Genomic DNA, 11,649 nt, shown 5'->3' with positions numbered 1-11,649 from the left:
CATTCCTGCCTGAGCAGAGAAGCCTCCGGACCCGCGGGGCGCCTGCCTGATGGTTTGGGGTCGCGGTAGAGGGGACAAAGATGCGGTAGCCTAAAGAGAACCGGGCATCTATTTTCACTGCTAGCTCCTTTAGGCCTCCCAATGCAGATTAGCCGCTCATGTGTATGGGGTCCTCTCACCTGTCAGGAAACAGGCACTTAGGTAATGGGGACACCAGTGAGGCAGCCAGTCAGCAAGCCTAAAGTTCACCTCCTCTCCTACCTAGGACTTGGGCCTCTGCTACCTTGGCCTCCTTTAGGAAGGTCCCATGGAGACTGAGGTGGACAGGGCAGGCTCAGGATCTTCCCAAGGGTTCTTGTAGCCAGGCAAGCTGTGCCCCTTTTCTCCATGGCAGTGTCAGTCACTTCCCAGCCTCGCCCTTCCCACCTCTGCAGCTTCCCTTTCAGGCAGAGTCCCTTTCATGCCTGTAGGACCTCAGAAAACTTAAAAAACAAAACCAAAAAAGGCAAACAAAAAACTTCTCATTAGGCCTAAGGGCCTCTTGTTTCAAAGGTGAATGAGAAATGGGCAAAGGAAATGATGGGATCTGTGGACAAACCCTGGGGTTTGGAGAGTCTTGAGATTCCCCCTAGGCTCACACCTCCAGTGGTAAGAGCAACTCTGCCCGCCCCAGCATGGTGTTCTGCTTTCTCTCTGGTCATACATTTTGATAGGTTCTTGACATTCATTCAACAAGTCTGTGCTAACCTCCTACTATATGCCTTCGGGGACAAAACTCAGAGGGGGTAGGTAACTTGCTGAAAGTCACACAGCTAAAAATTGCTGGAGCCAGGATTCAGCTTTGGATGTGTGCCACCCTACTTCCAACTCTCCTCTTTCACCTGAATGATTTCAGAGGTCTTCTGGCTGGGGCTCCACTTCAGAACTCAGCCCCCTCCAATGTGTCATCCACGCTTCTGGACGAGGACCCTTCTAAAATGCCAGTCTGATCATATCTCCTCCTTGTTTAAAATCCTTCAGTGGGGTTCTACTATTTTCAGGATAAAAGCCCATGTTTCTCAGAGGCATACAAGCTCCCCCTCTGACCTGACCTGTGTCCCCTTCTCTGTGTCCCTGACACTCCCACCACCCCAGATGTCTTCATTTCCCCAAGGCCCAGACTCTAGCACCCCTCACTCCCTGCCTCTATGTGCACCTACCATTTTTCTGCCTGTAATACTCCTCTCTCGAGTATCTTTTATTTATTTATTTATTTTTATTTTTTTGGTGTATTTCCTTGTGATTTTTTTTAATTTTTGAATTTTATTTTATTTATTTTTTTATACAGCAGGTTCTTATTAGTCATCAATTTTATATACATCAGTGTATACATGTCAATCCCAATCGCCCAATTCATCCCACCACCACCACTACCACCCCCAGCCACTTTCTCCCCTTGGTGTCCATACATTTGTTCTCTACATCTGTGTCTCAATTTCTGCCCTGCAAACCGGTTCATCTGTACCATTTTTCTAGGTTCCACATATATGCGTTAATATACGATATCTGTTTTTCTCTTTCTGACTTACTTCACTCTGTATGACAGTCTCTAGATCCATCCACGTCTCAACAAATGACCCAAATTCGTTCCTTTTTATGGCTGAGTAATGTTCCATTGTATATATGTGCCACATCTTCTTTATCCATTCGTCTGTCGATGGGCATTTAGGTTGCTTCCATGACCTGGCTATTGTAAATAGTGCTGCAATGAACATTGGGGTGCATGTGTCTTTTTGAATTATGGTTTTCTCTGGGTATGCCCAGTAGTGGGATTGCTGGGTCATATGGTAATTCTATTTTAAGTTTTTTAAGGAACCTCCATACTGTTCTCCATAGTGGTTGTATCAATTTACATTCCCACCAACAGTGCAAGAGGGTTCCCTTTTCTCCACACCCTCTCCAGCATTTGTTGTTTGTAGATTTTCTGATGCTGCCCATTCTAACTGGCGTGAGGTGATACCTCACTGTAGTTTTGATTTGCATTTCTCTAATAATTAGTGATGTTGAGCAGCTTTTCATGTGCTTCTTGGCCATCTCTATGTCTTCTTTGGAGAAATGTCTATTTAGGTCTTCTACCCATTTTTGGATTGGATTGTTTGTTTTTGTAATATTGAGCTGCATGAGTTGTTTATATATTTTGGAGATTAATCCTTTGTCCATTGATTCGTTCGCAAATATTTTCTCCCATTCTGAGGGTTGTCTTTTTGTCTTGTTTATGGTTTCCTTTGCTGTGCAAAAGCTTTGAAGTTTCATCAGGTCCCATTTGTTTATTTTTCTTTCTTTATTTTTATTCTTATATTTTTTTCTGTGGTACGCGGGGCTCTCACTGCTGTGGCCTCTCCAGTTGCAGAGCACAGGCTCCGGACATGCAGGCTCAGTGGCCATGGCTCATGGGCCCAGCCACTCCGCGGCACGTGGGATCCTCCTGGACCGGGGCACGAACCCGCGTTCCCTGCATCAGCAGGCCGACTCTCAACCACTGCACCACCAGGGAAGCCCTATTTTTCTTTTTTATTGCATTACTCTAGGAGGTGGATCAGAAAAGATCTTGCTGTGATTTATGTCAGAGTATTCTTCCTATGTTTTCCTCTAAGAGTTTTATACTGTCCTGTCTTACATTAAGATCTCTAATCCATTTTGAATTTACTTTTGTGTACGGTGTTAGGGAGTGTTCTAATTTCATTCTTTTACATGTAGCTGTCCAGTTTCCCCAGCACCACTTATTGAAGAGACTGTCTTTTCTCCATTGTATATGCTTGCCTCCTTTGTCATAGATTAATTGACCATAGGTGCATGGGTTTATCTCTGGGTTTTCTGTCTTGTTCCTTTGATCTATTTTTCTGTTTTTGTGCCAGTACCATATTGTCTTGATTACTGTAGCTTTGTAGTATAGTCTGAAGTCAGGGAGTCTGATTCCTCCAGCTCTGTTTTTTTCCCTCAAGACTGCTTTGGCTATTCGGGGTCTTTTGTGTCTCCATACAAATTTTAAGATTTTTTGTTCTAGTTCTGTAAAAAATGCCATTGGTCATTTGATAGGGATTGCATTGAATCTGTAGTATCTTTTATTTAAAAAAACTTTTTTGTAATTCTGTTTTTTATACACTTAGTGTATTTTATACTTATTTATTTATTTGGCTGCACCAGGTCTTAGTTGTGGCATGCAAACTCTTAGTTGCAGCATGTGGGATCTAGTTCCCTGACTAGGGATCGAACCCAGGCCCCCTGCATTGGGAGCGTGGAGTATTAGCCACTGGACCAGCAGGGAAGTCCCTCTGGAGTATCTTTTATAGGTTATTTATTTATTTAATTTATTTATTTATTTATTTTGCGGTACGCGGGCCTCTCACTGTTGTGGCCTCTCCCATTGCAGAGCACAGGCTCTGGACGCGCAGGTTCAGCGGCCATGGCTCCCGGGCCCAGCCGCTCCGCGGCATGTGGGATCCTCCCGGACCGGGGCACAGACCCATGTCCCCTGCATCGGCAGGCGGACTCTCAACCACTGCGCCACCAGGGAAACCCTGGAGTATCTTTTAGATTCTAGGCAAATTTCACCTCCTCCATAAAACCTTACCCAGACATATCTTCCTTCAGATAAAAGACCAGATGGGCCTAAGTGGCCATGTTTGCACCTCCTGCATTCTCTCCTCCCCCTGACAATCCATTGATTTTATCAGGCATGGCCACTGGCTCACCGGGACTAATCCCTGGCCCAACCTGAGTCTCTCCTGAGCACTGAAGTGAGACCAGGCTGAGAAGAAGGTCTGCATGAGCCTGACGGAGTCAGTGCTGTGTCAGCCCAGGTGACGAGGGAGCGGAGAAGCTGAGAGGAGAATGGAGCAGATGGGTAAAGAGATCAGGAGAGAAAAGGCTCTGGGGCTCTAGGGAGAGAGTGCCTGAGACTTTCTCAGAGGGCTTCTGCCCCTCCCCTCCCAGGAGAGTCTTGCAATAAACCCCTTTCCACTGGCCTGCTTGGAGGAGGATTCTGTTCTCTGCCCCTGCCAGCTCCCTGACCCAAACCCCTCCTGTCAAGCAAACTGGAAAGCTAAAACGACTTTATCCAGACTCCCTGGCATCTCGTATTCTGGATAGAAGCAATTTTCAAGGCGGAAATGAGGCCAGGGCCATATTCCGGTCACCTCTGAGCAATGCAGCAGAGATGTGGGACTTCCAGCAACATGTTCCAGTGTACAGTCTTCAGCTTCTTGAGAATCTATAGGCGTTTTCATAGTTAAGGGTGGTGACTATTTGATTCCTGGATCCCAACCGCAGCAGGGTGTTGTTAAAGTCAACAGTTCCATGGGCCACCTCTTAACTTCCTACCTTCCAGACAGTGGTGGAAGTGTAGCTCCTCTGGCAGGCAAGCTCTGCAGCATTCTGAGAGTCACTCCTACAAGTCTAGCCTCCAACTGCTTCCCCAGTCCTTCCAGCAGTTTTATAATTGCCTAATTCTCTACATTAAATTCTTTGAAATTCCTTTCCGCTTAACATATCAGAGTGGTTTCTGGTTCTTGTGCAGGTGCCTGATTGATATAACTTTTGTTCCTTCCTCTGTTAATTTCCCAAATGTTGCTCAAAAAGGGGACACAGACCAGGCAGTGCTGTGGTAAAGAAACGGCTCCTGCACTCAAGGAGGCTCAGCCTCATGCTAGTCTCCCAGAGCTGTGTGGTCACACCACCCTGGGGCACTGTGTTCAGGTGGGTGCTGTAGTGGACACTGTTGGGTCCCCATCCAGCTCCCCTCCTATTCCTCTCATAACATCTGACGTTCTAGGGCAAGCACCTGCAAGCTCCTTCAGAAGACTGGAGCTTCGTCAGCTGCATACTGAAGGGCTGAAGTGCCTGGGAGTTTATGCCTCGACTCCAGCCCCAGAACAGCCTGTAACCATGATACCTTGTGCAGAAGTACGAAAGCCCAGCTCCCTCAAGGACAAACTCTGAGGTGTGACTCACATCCCAGGGCCTTCTGCAGAAATGCACTGAGGCTGGTACTTTGCTGGAAATCCCATCTTTGCTGGGCTTCTGCCCCTCCCCTGTCCTGCTTCCCCCACTCCCTTCCCAGTTCTCCTGGAGCACTTCATTAGCCTGCAGATCCTTGCCTTGGGGTCTGCTTTGGGGGAAGCTGACCAAAGATGGCTTCTTAACTTAAAAGGGACATTGACTGACAGAGTGATCAGGGCCTTAGGGACTTTGGTCCTCAAGCTGTGTAAACAGCAGAGGCTGGGGAAGGGGTTGGCCTAGAAAGAGGAGACCAAGGGGATGCTGTCCATTGAAAGGCAAGACTGTGAAAGAGCAGGCAGAATGGCATGGGATGCATCCAGAAGCCGGAACTGCTCTGTGATGGTTAATTTTGTGTGTTGACTTGGTCAGGCCTTGGCACCCAGTGTTTTGGTCAAACACCAGTCTAGATGCTGCTGTGAAGGTATTTTTAAAAGATGTGATTAGGGCTTCCCTGGTGGCGCAGCGGTTGAGAGTCCGCCTGCTGATGCAGGGGACACAGGTTTGTGCCCCGGTCCGGGAAGGTGCCACATGCCGCGGAGTGGCTGGGCCCATGAGCCATGGCCGCTGAGCCTGCGCATCTGGAGCCTGTGCTCCGCAACGGGAGAGGCCACAACGGTGAGAGGCCCGCGTACCGCAAAAAAAAAAAAAAAAAAGATGTGATTAACATTTAAATCAGTGGACTTTGGGTAAAGCAAATTATCTTCCATGATTTGGGTGGGCCTTATCCAATCAGTTGAAGGCCTTAAGAGAAAAAGACTGAGGTTCCCTGAAGAGGAAGGAATTCTGTCTCCAGATTGCCCTGGACTCAAGACTTCAGCATCAACTCTTCCCTGGGTCTCCAGCTTGCCATCCTGCTCTGTGGATTTCAGACTTGCCAGCCCCCATATCTATAAATACATGTGTCTCTCTCTCTCTCTCTCTCTCTCTCTCTCTCTCCTCTCCTTCTCCCTCTCTCTTTCTCTGATATATATTATATCTCTTAATATATATCTATCCTATTGGTTATATTTCTCTGGAGAACTCTGACTAATACATGCCCCAAGCCAGGGGCAGGCTTTATGTTGATAGCACCAGGGCGGGGTCCACCACAGGAAGGCTGGCAAGCCAGGGCAGTGCAGGTCCTGGGTGGTAGGTGGGGGGACCAACAGCCCAGGGACATGCAGGTCAATGGCAGGAACCAATCCCAAAGGTTCACTGAGGACAGGCCTGCCACACCAGACCCCAGCTCAGCAACTAAGTAGAGGCCATAGGGCAGTGGAGCAGGGTGGCCAACTCCAGAGCCGTTCCTGGCATCACCAGGGAGATGTGTGTTGACCTCTGTGGCACCTGCCAAGGAGGGGGCTGGAGCTCCCCAGCAGCACCCCTGGGGACCCTGAGCCTGAGACCAACATTATAGTCCTTGCTCTCATCTCCACCCATCACTTATTTGCTGTGGGACTTTTGGCAACTGATAACTTTTTTGCACCTGAATCTTCTATCTGTAAAATGGGGCTAGTGGTGTTCCCTCCTCATGGGGGTTATTGAAAGGATTGAATGGGACAATTGTTAGATAGCGTTGAGGATAATGCTTGAACATAAGTGATCAGTCCATGTTAACCGCCAGCTTTTACTATAGCAAGGGCCCCACTCTCCTTCGGAGTGCGTTCTGAGATACTAGGATTACACAAGTCAGCGATTTCAGTAACTTGATCTGCCCAAACAAGAAATGGGCTTACTGCTTGAGGTAGTGAGCTCCCTGTTGTTGGAGGTATGTAAACAGAGCCAAGAGAATGGGTGAACCAGAGAGGGATGCCCTCAGGCTACAGTTCATCTGGGGCTTCAGGAACTGTGTTAAAGCTTGTGTGTTATGTGTCCAGGCTATGAAGGCCCCTCCTGATTTTAGCCTTTAATAGGTTGCTGGTTCCCATCTCTTTGCTTTCATGCCCTGATTTTCTCTCTGCCAAGCCCTTGTGATTTGGCTGCTTCTCCGTCCCTTTTGGTGATTGAAGTCACCCTCCCAGCTAAGGCCAAGGGATGCCAGCCAAGGCCTGAATACCTTCTCAGGCCTGAAACAAGGAGTTTCAGGTCCCTGCTCTGGCTTCAGAAGGAGCCAGGCAGGCACTCTCTCTCCTTCTCTGCAGGCATCTCTGCTTGTCTTGGTGACTGCAGTCCCTGCACCATGACAGTCCAATTTTGACAGCTTGTAGAGCAACCTTGTTCAGCTAGGATTGCCTGCTGAGCCAGGGCCACCATGCACAGTTGTGCACGTTGGGTACTGCATTACTCCAGGGGGTGCCCTGGTCCTTCCTCCCAGGGTTGCTTATTGCAGGGGGAAGGGAAGCATATCAGAACCTTTAGGTGAGGAGGAATGTCATCCTAAAAAATATATATCCATCATTGGGTATATTTTTATATATCCAATATATACAAATAATTTCCTTTTGAGGAAATGAAATCCTGCATTGTTTAGGCAAGACAACCATAGAAAGTAAAGGTGGACTAAATCTTTTCTGATGGGGCCTGTGGAGAAGATCTTGATTCTCAACGGTGTGTGCAACTGGTGGGGGAGAGCAGGAGATGTTTATGTCTGTTAAAAGGCGATCAGACAGGGCTTCCCTGGTGGCGCAGCGGTTGAGAGTCCGCCTGCTGATGCAGGGGACACGGGTTTGTGCCCCGGTCCGGGAAGATCCCACATGCCGCGGAGTGGCTGGGCCCGTGAGCCATGGCCGCTGAGCCTGTGCGTCCGGAGCCTGTGCTCCACAACGGTGAGGCCCGCGTACCACAAAAAAAAAAAAAAAAAAAAAAGGCGATCACAGAAAAACGTTGAGAAATCTCATTGTCCCATAGAGTGGGCGAGCTCCTGGCTGCCACCTCTGGTGTTCAACAGCGGGTGAATGTACGGTGGAGGGCACTGGACAGGCTGGGGGAGGGCCAAACGGGGTCAAAAGGCAGGGGGCCCGGCCACCAGCAGGAGGGGTCGGCCAAGGGGTGGCTTTAGGCCCCGCTTAACCTCCAACAGCCTTCTATAGCCACCCCAAAGAATACCAACAATCATGATCCTATCCTGTGTGTAAAGAAGGGGAAGGAAACAAAGTGGCCCAGCTCTTTGTGCTGTAGAGGTCATCTGAGCGTGCGCTCTAAGTACAAGCAGTGGATTCCCGGTCAGGGACCACGTGCCTCACACAGTTCCAGGCATGGAGTTGGCACTTAGTAAATCAGGGTTCATTTCCCCCGAGGCCTCCCTCCTTGTAGATGGCTGTCTTCTCCTCTCTGTGTCTTCACATGGTCTTTCCTCTGTGCTGGCTGTGTCCTAATCCCCTCTTCCTATCAGAACACCAGTCAAATTGGATTAGATCCCACTCTAATGACCTCGTTTTTACTTTATTACTTTTTTAAAGACCCTGTCTCCAAATACAGACACATTCTGAGGTACTGGGGGTTAGGACTTTAAGCTATGAATTTGTGGGGGACACTGTTTAACCCATAATGGATGAGCTGCATCTCACCCCCATTTCCCATCTTGGCTGGTGAACTCCAGCTTGCTGGGGCCAGTGTGGGTTCGGGACAGAGGGGTCATCACGATGCAAAGACCCTGCCCATCCATGTCCTAAGGTATGCGGTCCAGGTCCACGGGTCTTACTTGGTCACCAGGTCACTGGACTCTCTTGCTCCACGCCCCCTTCCTTCCCTGAAACCTGGTGTGGCTCCCCGAGGGACCCGCTGTCATTGCCTGATCCACACTCACCTGTCCCCACCTCACACATGCTCAGAAATCTGCCATCGGCTCCTTTTAGCCATCAAGTCCCACATTCACCCTGGAAACTCAGACTGCTCCAGACTGATGCTGGCCCCGATTTCTGCCTGGCTGGGGAGAGAGGCTCTGTTCTTTTGCATTTCTCCTGTCCTGTCCCTGCTCTGTGGCCAGCCAGGGACAGCAGTAGGCATCATCTCACTCCAAGCTAGAGCAGGTCATAAGACGTATCTCCCCAAAGGCCTATTTTCATCTATCCAAAGCCTTTTTTGTTCTAGATATACGCTGGTTCTAGATCAGGAGAGATTTTGTGGCATATATCAGGGCCATGTTCCCAGCAGCCTGTGCCAGTGGCGTCTGTGGGTGTTTGCATCTCAGCTAAATTGAAACGCAGCAGTGCCACCATTCTGTGCCACAGGGGCACCTCCCAGCCCTGTTGACCAGTTAGTCATCACCTTGGCAGAGCCCACAGATCCACATAAACCATCTGGAGTGAGGAAATCCAAGTGAAGCGAGAAATCAGTGGAAAACAGCCAAGTGTCCAGGCAGTCACGTGTATTCTTGTGTAAATGCTTACCTGCGGGCACAGAAAAATAATCACTCTGTAGTGTCAGGTGAAAGCCACGGGTGTAGGTCCACTGCATGTAGTGAAAAGTACAAATATACCAAGTTCATGAAGTGCACTCACCAAGGCGTCAGCAGTGATTATCTCTGGGTGATGGGCTTGGGGAAGCCCTTTGAATTCTCTTCTTTTTGTTTGTCAGTATGGGGGTGGTGGTGAGGGGCAGCTTGGGTCTAAATGGGATTCATACAGTCTGGGCTGGCCTTGGGGACTAACAGGACTTACAGCCAGAAGGGTATTTTCATGTGACCTTTGGGAACTACAATTCTAGTTCCACAATCCCACCGACCAGGATTCTGATCACCGAATCTAATGTGTGTAGTGGTTTCCCCACATCAGCACAAAATTGTTGGACACCAGCTGGGTGTCCTGTTATTGAACTCAATCTGACACTGTGGAGATAGCATCAGACTCCACAGGTTAAGGACTCAGTCCCACAAGACCACCCCCCACTGCAGATGTCCGTTGCAAGTACATGTTGTCACCTAGGCTTCTGACCAACTGGAAATAAATCAGAGGTTCCACAACCCCTTCCTTGGGTTTGATTAATTTACTAGAGTGGCTCACAGAACTCAGGAAACTCATTTACTCACTAGATTACTGGTGTATTACCAAGGATATTAAAGGATGTGAATCAATAACCAGATGAAGAGTTACACAGGATGAGGCCCTGAATAAAGGAGCCTCTGTCCCTGTGAAGTTTGGGGAGTTTGGGGGCTGGCAAGGTAGCATGTGGAAGGGTTATGGGTCACCAGCCTGGAAGCTCCCTGAACCCTCTCCTTTTGGGTTTTTATGGCGGCTTCATGACATAGGCATGATTGATTAATTAATTGACCATTGGTGATGGCTTCCACCTCCAGCCTCTCTCTCCTCCCTGGAAATTGACTGTGAGACTGAAAGTTCCACCCCTCTATTCAGGGCTGCTTCCTCTGGCAACCAGCTCCCTGTCTTTAGAGGATTTCCCCAAGTCGCCCCATTAACATAAAGCCAGTTGTGGTGGAAAGGGGCTTGTGAATGATCAGACACCCATTTCACTTTTATAGCTCTGAAGTGATTTCAGGAACTGAGGAAAGGAGACCAAGTATTATAGCAAAAGATGTTCCCATTGCTTTTATTGCTCATGAAATTCCAAGGGCTTTGGGAGCTGTGAGCCAGGAAGCATGGATAAGGACCAAATGTTCATTTCTTATAAATCACAAATCACAGGAATCTTCTGAAAGTTTATAAATTCTGTAATAACAATAATAATAGCTAGCTTTCATGGTCTTTAAAAGGGGCCAGGTATTTGCCAAGCAGTTTGCTTTGATTTTGATGCATAGGTACCCCCTGGCATCCCTGTTTTACAGACGAGGAAACTGAGTCCAAGAGAGGTTGAGTAACTCATCAAAGGTCACACAGTGCTAAGAACCCAGCTTTTAACCACTCACGCTGACCACCCTTCAAAATTCCCTGTGGTTTAGGGAATGACCGCTCTCCATCTTCCCATCAGAGGAGCCAGGCTCTCAGGGTACCGTGCTGGGGGCCAGCTGGCATGCATAGAGGCCTCGATGGGTTGACAAACTATGCGACTTGTCCCTGAACCCATGTGAGATGTCCCCAGAGGCTCTGAGGAGCACCTGGGGCTGAGGGCTGGGGTCCCAGCTGACACCTGTCAGAGCCAGGATCACTAATGTCAGTAATTCCAGCTGTGCCCACAAGGTGGCGCCACCAGGAGAAAGGGATACTGGTTTTTTCTGTTGTATGAAACTTTTAAAAATTACGAAAGTGGGCTTCCCTGGTGGCGCAGTGGTTGAGAGTCCGCCTGCCGATGCTGGGGACCCGGGTTCGTGTCCCGGTCCGGGAAGATCCCACATGTCGCGGAGCAGCTGGGCCCGTGAGCCATGGCCGCTGGGCCTGCGCGTCCGGAGCCTGTGCTCCGCAACAGAGGAGGCCACAGCAGTGAGAGGCGGCGTCCCACACACAAAAATAAATAAATAAATAAAAATAAAACTAGTGAATATAACAAAACAGCAACAGACTCACAGATATAAAGAACTAGTGGTTATCAGTGGGAAGAAGGAAGGGGGGAGGGGCAAGAGAGGCGCCCCAAAAAAAAAAAAAAAAAAAAAATTACGAAAGTGACACACTACTCTCATCACAAGTTAGAGGTGTATAAAGAAGACTTCATCATCCCCCACACACACCTTGTTCTCCCTCCACCCAGGAAAGCCAGGTTGAACCTCTCCACTCTTTACTCCAAGTTCCAGCAAACATCGAACAC

The sequence above is a fragment of the Lipotes vexillifer genome, unplaced genomic scaffold, assembly GCF_000442215.2.
Source record: "Lipotes vexillifer unplaced genomic scaffold, Lipotes_vexillifer_v1.1 scaffold412, whole genome shotgun sequence".
Lineage (NCBI taxonomy): Eukaryota > Metazoa > Chordata > Mammalia > Artiodactyla > Lipotidae > Lipotes > Lipotes vexillifer.
The sequence above is the reverse complement of the archived record's forward strand: the minus strand, read 5'-3'. Positions refer to the sequence as shown.